This window comes from Sorex fumeus, unplaced genomic scaffold (genome assembly GCF_029834395.1).
Source record: "Sorex fumeus unplaced genomic scaffold, SorFum_2.1 ptg000237l, whole genome shotgun sequence".
Lineage (NCBI taxonomy): Eukaryota > Metazoa > Chordata > Mammalia > Eulipotyphla > Soricidae > Sorex > Sorex fumeus.
Genome location: NW_026606294.1, coordinates 603749 through 614251, shown reverse-complemented (window position 1 = coordinate 614251; position 10503 = coordinate 603749). Strand labels below are relative to the sequence as shown.

Genomic DNA, 10503 nt, shown 5'->3' with positions numbered 1-10503 from the left:
AGACATAGAGAAAGGAAGCACGGTATTTCTTCAAGGGAGAACACAAGCTTGAGGACCAAGCCCACTCTGGTAGTTTAGGAATAAGAACTTGGAGTGGTATGAACTTAACTTGTGCACTTTACGGGAGAACCTGAGTGAAACTATTAGAAGTACGTTCAGGAGCATGATAAACTGGAGTCTGCACTTGGAGGGAGGAGGGTAGAGATTTCTTTGGGGAGATCCGGACTATGGAGAACAGTAATATAACATTAATGATAGTATCGTACCGTGGGATTCCAATAAAATCTTTAACGGTGGCGTCAGATATGATAACATTCTTAGGTATTTGGATTTCCTGTGGAAACAACGGGAAAGCTGAGTTTATGCACTGGATGCCTCAGCCTGAAACAAGGTCAACAAGTCATGAATGAAAAATTTCAAGTTAGATGGATCAAGGATTCTGATCCCAGTGGAAGGCTAGCTTTCGGGTGGACAATTTCTACTGATGGCCTGATGTAGATTCTGATCCTCGGACATGTAACAGAAAGGAGGTAGTGACGGGTATCCTCAGAAGTGAAGCCTCTGAGACAGAATTCATTCATGCCAACTTACGGGTTATCAATGTTTGCTCATGGCTGCTACCCTTATAACATGTCATCCAATGGTTTTGTGGTTTCAATTTACTGTGTAAATGTAAAGATGAAGTTTCTAAATGGAAGGTAAAAATCTGAGGCCCTCAAGATGATGAATTATGGGGATACGGGGGGGGGGGAGCTGGAGCTATACAGCATGTAGGGCATTTACCTTGCACACGGCCTACCCAGGTTAGATTGCCAGCATCCTGTATGTTCCCCCCCAAGCACCGTGAGGTGTAATTCCTGAGTGCAGAACCAGGAGTAAACCCTGTGCATCGCCAGGTGTGACCCAAAAACACACACAAAAAAAGATGATGACTTGCCTTTAGATATTTTGAAGTCAAGTAGAAACAGCCAGAAATCTCCCCAGAAAAGAGTTCTCCTGGGTCGAAAACATCATCACCTCTAGCGTGGGAAGATACAGAAAATAAGTTTTCCATTTTATGCCAAGTTAAAGCAAGCCAGACATGATCTTGGAAAGTTTGGCAAAGGAAAGCATGGCTATAGGAAGGATAAGGTGACAACTGAGGCTTAGAGGTAAAATATACAAGAGAAGCAAAGATCAAGAAGTACGCGGTACAGTGGCGACAAGGTATACTAAGAAGAGCATTTTTTAAAAAATAAAATGCAATGACACATCAAATAAGACCTTTTTAAATGTTTCAGAACAGGGATATAACTCAGTGATAGAGCATTTGCCTTCCATTGTATGATGATCTGGGATTGATACTTAGCATTGCAAACAGCATTATTTTTTAATTTTTAATTTCTTTCTTGCTTGCTTCCTGGCTTGCTTGCTTTTTTGGTTTTTTGGGTCGCACCTGGCTATGTATAGTGGTTATTTTTTATTTTTAAAAAGACTTATAATTTTACCTTTTTACCTGTGGTTTAAAAGGAAATCTAAAATATTTTAGAGTAAATATATGTGAGGAAGAATAAAATTCACAGGAACTACTTAGTGTTCTTAATGATACAGGAATCAGAATTTTGAGGTTAATTGTATGGGTATTGCATAAATAATTTTTCCCCATTACGTGGGCTCTCTTTTTATCATGGGCACCATTTTTTCTAAGTTGCAGAAACTTCTTAGTTTAATGTAGTCTCATTTGTTTATCTTCACTTCCTCTTCCTTGGTCAGTGGTGTTTCATTCTAGAAGTTTCCATTAGCTTGAATGTCATGAAGGGATCTTCCCACATTTTTCTCCATATATCTTAAGAATTCAGGTATGATATTGAGGTCTTTAATACATTTGATCTGACTTTGTGCCTGGCACTATAAAGAGATCTGAGTTCATTTTTTTTGCATGTTGCTGTCCAGTTTTCCCAGCACCAGTTGCTGAAGAGAGTTCCTAGCTCAACTTCATATTTCTTGAGCCGTTATGAAAGATTCGGTAATAATAATCTGAGGGCCAGCGTCAGGATATTTGACTATATTCCATTGTTCTGAGGCCTGTCTTTATATGAATGTCATGATATTTTGATTACTACAACTTTGTAGTAGGGTTTGAAGTTGGGGAAGGTGTTTCCTTCTTCTTTTTACCAAAGATTGCTTTAGCTCTTCATGGGAGAGAAGGTTGTGTATGAGTTTCAAGAGTGTTTAATCAATTTCTTTGAAAAATATCATGGGTATCCTCATAGAATGTGCATTAAATCTTTATAGAGCTTTGGGGTGTATTGCCATTTTGACAGTACTGAATCTCTCAATCTATGAGCATGGGATGTGATTCCATTTCCTCATATACTCTCTTTTTTCGTGAAGTAGTGTTTTGTAGGTTTTTTTTTTTTGTATAGTTCCTTAACCTTTTTAGTTGATTCTAATATACTAGATTTTCTGAGGTATTATTGTGAATGGGATTGTTTTTCTCTATCTCTTTTTTCTCTTTCATTATTAATATATGGAAAAGCCATGGAGTACCGGATATTACTTTTGTAATATGCTACTTTACTAAACAAATCTATTGTTCCCAGGTGCTTTTTTGTAGATTCTTTGGGATTTCCTAAGTATAGTATCATGTCGTCTCCAAATAGTAAAAGCTTGAGTTCTTCCTTTTTTATCTGGATACCCTTGATATCTTTTTTTTTTTTTACCGAAATCATATGGCAAGTACTTCAAGTACTATGTTGAATAGGAGTGGTGAGAGTGGGTAACTTGTTTTGTGCCTGATTGTATTCTGGGATTCTAGCTCATTGATTTCTGTTCCAAGCCTTTAGTTTTTCCCCATTGAGAATAATGCTTGCTTTGGGTTTGTGGTAATTTGCTTTGACTAGATTGAGGAAAGTACTTTTAACTCCCATTTTGTTGAGAGTTTTTCATCATGAATAGGTGCTGGATGTCATCAAATGCTTTATCTACATATATTGATATGATCATATGACTATCTTTATTTTATTGAGATGGTGTATTCTGTTGATTGACTAGAGAATGTTAAGCCATTCTTGCATCCCCAAGATAAACCTACTTGGTCATAGTGTGTGATCTTTTGTTGAGTTACTGGATTCTCTTTGCTGGTATTTTCTTGAGAATCTGTGTATCTGTATTCATCAAGGAAATAGGTCTGTAATTTTCTTTTTTTGTGGTGTCTCTGTCTGTTTTGAGTATTAGGGTGATCTTTGCCTCATAGAAACTATTTGGGAGTATTTCTGATTCTTCAATTTCCTGGAAAATCTTGAAAAATGTTGGCAGCATTTCCTCTTTAAAGGTTTGAAATATTTCACTATTGAATCCATCTGGGCCAGGGATTCTGTTTGGGGGGGATACTTTTGACCATCATTTCAATTTCCTTGGTAGTGATAGGTTCAAGTATTCCAAATCTTCTTGGTTCAACGTTGGGAGGCAATTGGAATCCAAAAATTTATTAATTTATTCAAGATTCTCTCATTTCCTGCTGCAAAGTTTCTCAATATAATCTCTGATGATCCTATGGATTTCTGTAGTTTCTATTAGGATATGCCCATTTGCATTTCTGATTTGATTTATTAGAATTCTTTCTCTTTGTTAATTTGAGAGGCTTCTCGTGGTTTATTGATCTTATTTATTTTCTCAAAGAACCAGCTTTTGCTCTTATTGGTCTTTTGGATTGTATTTTGGGATTCTAGCTCATTGACGTCTGGTACAAGTTTTATTATTTCCTTCCTCCAGCCTAGTTTGGACTACTTTTGTTGGTCATTTTCCAAAATCTTGAGCTCTAATTAATTCATGTAGATCCTCTCTTTCTTCCTGATGAATTCTGGCAGAGCTATACTCTTTCCTATTAACACTGCTTTTGCTGTGTCCCACAAGTTCTGGTAGCTCGTGTACTCATTCTCATTTGTTTCTGGAAACTTTTTATTTCCTCTATGATTTCTTCTCTAAGCCAACAGTTGTTCATTACTTCCCTTAAAGAAAATATTTCCTTGCTGAGCTTTAGTCTGTTTGATCTATTGAGAAGTGACAAAGTAGTGTTGAAATCTCCAACTAGTATTGTGTTGCTATCAATGTTTTTCTTTAAGTCATTTAGAAGTTGTTTTTAAGTATTTTGCTGGTCTGTCATGAGGAGAATCTACATTGAGGAGGGTGAGTTTTTTCTGATGTACAGATCCCATGATCATGAAGAAATGACCTTCACTGTCTCTTATAACCTATAGCCTGAAGTCCATGTGGTCTGATACTAGTATGGCCACTCCAGCTTTGTGGAGGTGTTCTTTTCTTTCTTGAAGTATTGTTTTCCAGCCTTTGAATTTGAGCCCATGGTTGCTTTGATTGTTCAGAAGTGTTTCTTCAGGCAGCAGAATGTTGGGTTCAGTTTTATAATTCATCTTCCCATTCTGTGCCTCTGAATTGGCACATTTAGTCCATTGACATTGAGAGAGATTGTTGTGATGGGGATTTGTGCTATCTTTATGTAGAATTTTTGTACTTGTGCGGATTGTCTTAGCTTAAAGTAGCCCTGTTAATTCTTCTTGCAACAACAATATGGAACACTTTACAAGTTTGCATGTCATCTCTGTGCAAGGACAATGCTAATCTATGTATCATTTCAATTTTAGTATATATGTCATCAAATAAAGTATGAGTTAATTTTTCCATATTTTTCTCTACTTATTAATTTGAGAGTTGTCCTTACTCACTCCTATGGCAGACAGTGATTCATAAGCAAGGTATGTATTTCAAAGCAGCTTGAATAGATAGATTTAGAACTTTAATGTCCCAGAAAGAAAAATATGGTTTTTACCATATTATCTTTTTCCATACCCAAGGCATCAGTTTTACAAAATAATTCTTTTGGAAGATAGTATATGTGTCTTGTTTAATGCCCTTCCCTGAAACCTTCATTAAGACCATTAAACTAGAGCCTTTTGCTGTTCTCACCTCAGTCCCTTGTACATCTCCAGGAAAAGGTGGATGGTGTTGTCTGCAATTTGACCACTTTGAATGTAAGTCGGATTTTTCTCCTGAATGAAGAGGTGAGGAGCATATTGATGATTTCATTCCACCTTATTGCAAGTTCAACTTGAAAGGAAGGTGAGACTCATGAGGCTCCTGTAAAGGACAGAAAAAAGGGTCTCAGTGAAGTTTAATGGCCAACACATATTAGCAACACAGATGACTCAAAGTAGCCTGTGTGCATCTTTGTGTATAGTGAGTTTCATATCTACTGATAGTGATTCTCAGTCATGACACACAGGCAAAACAGACCTGTAATTAAAAATCTAGTTCTCTGAGCAGAGTGGGGTCTCTGAGGTGATTGAACAAGTGTATAGTAATTTATTACTAAGCACATAAGTAGTTTGAATGATGTGTACTTTTCGATAGCGATAGCACAGCGGTAGGGCGTTCGCCTTACAAACGGCCAACATGGCCGACCCGAGTTCGATTCTTCCACCCCTCTCGGAGAGCCCGGCAAGCTACCGAGAGTATTCGATATGCCAGACACAGTAACAACAAAGTCTCCAATGGAGACGTTACTGGGCCCGCTCGAGCAAATCGACGATCAACGGGAGGGCCTTTACCTTTATTAATTCCAAATATGTCTAAAATTACAGTGTCCTGACCCCGCACCTGGCTTTCCTCACCTGGGCACCTTGGAGGGGTCGGGGTTAGTTTCCCTCACCTCCTGATTAGAGCCCCGGTAGCTGATGAACTCTGCTACCAGCTATAGGTACGCTTAAGACCACTCTCCCCAAGCTTGAAGGAGCCTCATGCATGAAGGAATTGGAAGCAGAACCTGTGTAAACACACAAAAAATAAAAGGCCGGTGGTCTGGCCGTTTCTCCACTCCACGAAGGTCAATGGCGATGGTCAGGAGATGGAAGGAAATGGGGGCCAGGCTGGTTGTTCCTAGCAGCAGGTTATTACATGGAAGAGATGTATGACATGGAGGCCTCAGGAATCCTCAAGCACGTGCGCGCACTGTGAGCCCGGAAGTTCCCCTTATATAGATCACAGAACCTCTAAAAGGCGCATTACAGTGAATTCATAAAAGGAGTTACAGAAAGAACATTGAGGCAGCAATCCATATGTTGTTTCTTTACATCCACATTGTTTCCTTACATCAGCAGGCCAGTAATACTGGCCTCTAGAAAGAAGATACAAAGCCAAACTGAAACCTTTCACAAGCACTTTCACAAGCTGTAAGCACCTTGATTTGCATCCCAAAGAACAGCCTGGCTAGAGCTGGGAATCTATATCCCAAAGATCAGTCCTGACTAGCACCTGAGATCTGCAGATCTAAGACCAGCTAGGTTTCTGAGAGAAAAGGCAAACTGTCTCATTATACTGAAATCATTTACTGAAGGCAGTTTGAAGGGGAGAAACAGTCTCATCCAAGCTAGTCAGGACACACAGGAAAACAGCTTCTAGGAGGTGTTTCTCCTCTCCTTGTCCAACCAACATATAAGCATATATAATATTAATCATTTTGTATGAACACAGTAAGAAATGCATTGAGCTTATAGAATTGCTCTTCTAGGGCCATTTCAATCTCAGACTGCAGTGCTCAGGCCAGATATCTTTCCTATTCCTAGCAGCAGGGCCCCTAATGTCGTCGTTACTTTTGGATCATGACATCATTTGCCTATGATCCATCTCTTAACTTATAGTTAAGAATCGTGGCACCTTGGCCTGGTCCATCGCGATGCCAGGGTAGCACATAACTTACCGGCTTGCCCTTGTTCCATCCAGTCCCACGTCGGGCCCCGGCCCTTGGGGTACTAGGAAGTGAGGGCAACTGAGGCTTAAGTTGAGAAGACAGAAGCCCAGGAGTGAATAATATTCAAAGCCAATCAATTCCTAAGTTACAAAGCTATAGTACTCAAAAAAATATATTCTTAAAATAAGAGTCTTCTGCACCTCCAAAGAAACAGTGACCAAAATACAAAGACAGTCTACAGAATGGGAAAGGATATTCACCAAATACACATCTGACAAGGGGTTGATATCAAGGATATACAAAATACTGGTTGAACTCGACAAGAAGACAACATCCAACCCCATCAAAAAATGGGGCAATGAAATGAACAGAAACTCTCTCAAAGAAGATATCCGAATGGCAAAAAAGCACAAGAGAAAATGTTCTACATCATTAATCATCAGGGAGATGCAGATCAAAACCACAATGAGATACCATCTCACACCTCAAAGACTGGACCACATTCAAAAGAACAAAAGCAACCGATGCTGGCGCGGATGTGGCGAGATAGGGACACTCCTTCACAGTTGGTGGGAATGCCGACTAGTTCAGCCCTTTTGGAAAACAGTATGAACTTTTCTCAAAAAATTAGAAATTGAGGTCCAATTTGACCCAGCGACACCACTCCTGGGAATATATCCCAGAGAGGTATAAATGTGTAGTCGAAGTGACATCTGCACTTATTTGTTCATTGCAGCACTCTTTACAATTGCCAGAAACTGGAAGAAACCTGAGTGCCCAAGAAGAGATGACTGGTTAAAGAAACTTTGGTACATCTACACAATGGAGTACTATGTAGCTCTTAGAAAAGATGAAGTCATGAAATTTACATACAAGTGGTACAATATGGAAAGTATCATGCTAAGCAAAATGAGTCAGAAATAGAGGGATAGACATAGAAAGATTGCATTCATCTGGGGGATATAAAGTAACAAAATATGAGATTAATACCCAAGAATAGCTGAGATCAACACCAGGAGGATTACTCCATAGCTTAGAGGCCAGCCAGGTATTCTAGGGGAAAGGGCAGTTCAGGTAGAGAAAGGAGCACCAAATGAAAGGTGTTTGGAGGATCCTCCCAGGAGGGGAGATGCATGTTGACAGTAGACTATGGACTGAACATGTTTGCCACTCAATGCCTCTTTTGCAGACCACAACATCCAAAAGAAGAGAGAGAACAAAAGGGAATGCCCTGCCAAAGAGGCAGGGTGGGGGTGTTGGGGGTGGTGGTGGAAAATGGGTACTGGTGGAGGGATGGGTATTTGATCATTGTATGACCGAAACCCAAGCACAAAGATTCGTAAATCTACAACTGTACATTATGGTGCTTAACTATTAAAAATTTTTTTGAAAAGTTATTAAAAAAAGAAACATATGGGGAAAAGAGCTAGTGCAGTGTGTAGAGGGTGTTTACATTGTATGCAGCTAATCTGAGTTAAATCCCCAGAACCCTGAGCCTGCCAGAAGTAATTCTGGATAGAAAATCAGAAGTGAGCCCGGAGCACATCTAGGTGCACTCCCCTCCCCACAAAAAAAGGAAGAAAAGAAAAGAAAACATATAACTGATTCTTGACTAAAATAGAGATTAAGGGTGCTAACTACTATATAACGTTTGAAAACCCCCAAATTTAATAGCGAGTCTGCTATTGACGAACAAGATGGTTTATTAATAGTATTTACTTACATTGTCTGCTAGTGGTGCTATATGTGGTCTGTAAATCTGTAAATTTGATACATTTAAAAATTTTATAATGGATTTTATAATAGACTTTATAATACATTGGTATTTTGTGTTTAATAAGTGACAAATTATATCTCTACTTTGTGGGTTATTTGGGCCATAGTATGTGGTGCTTGGGACTTCGGACTCTGTGCTCAATGGTCATTTCTGGTGGTGCCAGCCATTAATTTGGGTTGACTGTGTGCATGGTACGTGCTTTAACCCCTATACTAAGTCTGGGGTCCAATCAAATTAATTATCTGCATATATTTTATACATGCATGGCATAATTTTCTTAGATTTTTGATTATTCTAGGATATACTTATCATCTTTAATTATTCCACATCAATACCAATGTCCAAAAATGTTTCAAAAAATAATTATTGAAAAAAAATCATATAGAAGTTCAAATTTGTGTTGTTCGTGAGATAACTATATTAAGAAGAAATAGAACCACAAGAAACATACAAGTAAAATGAAGGTACATTTCTTTGGAGTCTTTAAATTATGTATTTATATTAGTATATATACAAGTATAATTTTTAAAAAATAAATTTCAGTGAAAATAAAATTTTTGAGTTTTGTTAATTGTAATGTTGTACTGCTAAGTATATATTTATGTGAACATTTATATATATATTTGTTTATTTTTCTGATTGTTTACTTAAGATCTGGAGTTAAAAGCTAACTTACTGATGACACGGTATATGGCTCAGGGCTAAAGCACTTGGCTTGCATGTATAAAACTTTGGGTTGGCCTCCTGCAAGGCAAATGCCCTACCCACTGTGCTGTAAACGTTATATAAAATATACTAATAATAAGAGCTAATGATGTTGGTGAACAGTGCAATATAAATGATTACTTAGTAATTTTCTTGATTTATTAATGAAATATGTGAGCTCTTGAGTATAATGGGAGTATTTTTCTAACATAAAGTCTGAGGAATGTGAAACTGTTATAACTCTACTGTAGGATTCCATCTCCCTAGCCTGCTTCATTCTACCTCTCTCTCTATCCAATCCGGTAATCTTCTTGGAAATCTGACCTCGTGATTGGCTAGCCTCAACCTTTCAACTGCCTATTTTATGACATCATTCTCTCATCAAACCAACCAACAACTGGTAGAATCTTGGGGTTCCCATGCAGGTGTTTGTAAACAAATTTGAAACATCATGTCAAGTGACCAGTGACCAATAGCTGGAATGGTGGGTACCACTTTATTTACCAGATGGTTACCTTAGACAAACACGGAAATGCCATACAAATTTTATTTATTATAATATATTTTTAACAAATTGAAGAGATGCATCATAGTTAATTGGTTGTTAATAAAAGTTATGAAGTTTGAGATGCTGTGGTTGTTTTGGGGAGAGGCCGGGGGTTGAAGGATGGCATGGGAAAGAATAGGAAGTTATAGAGAGGACAAAGGGGGAATACACAAGACTCTAAGAAAGATAAACTTGGTCCAGGGTTCTAAAGCCCATAAGAAATTGCATGGGCCTGATGAAGAGTGGGGTAGAGTCAGAGGAATAGTATTGCTGACAGGGCATTTGCTCTGCAAGCAAGAAGGACCCAGTTCAATTCTTGCAATCCTTTAGGGTCCCCAGAGACCCACCAGATGTGAAACTTGAGCGCAGGGCCAGGAGTAAGACCAGAGCACAGTCAAGTATGCCCCATCCCTGGTGTCCTCCAAAAAAAAATGGGAGAAATGACACAGTCTGGGGATTAGGATTAAAAGAAAAAAATTGGAGTAGGCTAAAGAAGGCAGATGAGTCAAAGGTGACCCGAAATAAAGTTAAAATTCTTTCATGGAGGATGTGTTTATGCCTCAGGTCCACTTTTGGAAAATAATGAAATTTGAGACACATCTCTAAAAGGTTTGGGTGGTCTAATCATAAATGATGGCTGGGGGTTGTGAACACATATACTGGGGAATGAACCTTCCAGATGAGTGGTAAACGCCCTCAGAGTCATTCAAGGATGACTCTTAACAGGGACCA

At 38.6% G+C, this 10503-nt stretch overlaps 1 non-coding gene across 1 annotated transcript; it reads right to left on the bottom strand.

Annotated features, from left to right (window-relative positions):
* Positions 1-4560: 4560 nt before the first annotated feature.
* LOC130018116 (U6 spliceosomal RNA) lies at positions 4561-4664 on the bottom strand. Its single transcript, XR_008791478.1, has one exon. It is a non-coding gene; the product is annotated as a U6 spliceosomal RNA (small nuclear RNA).
* Positions 4665-10503: the final 5839 nt, after the last annotated feature.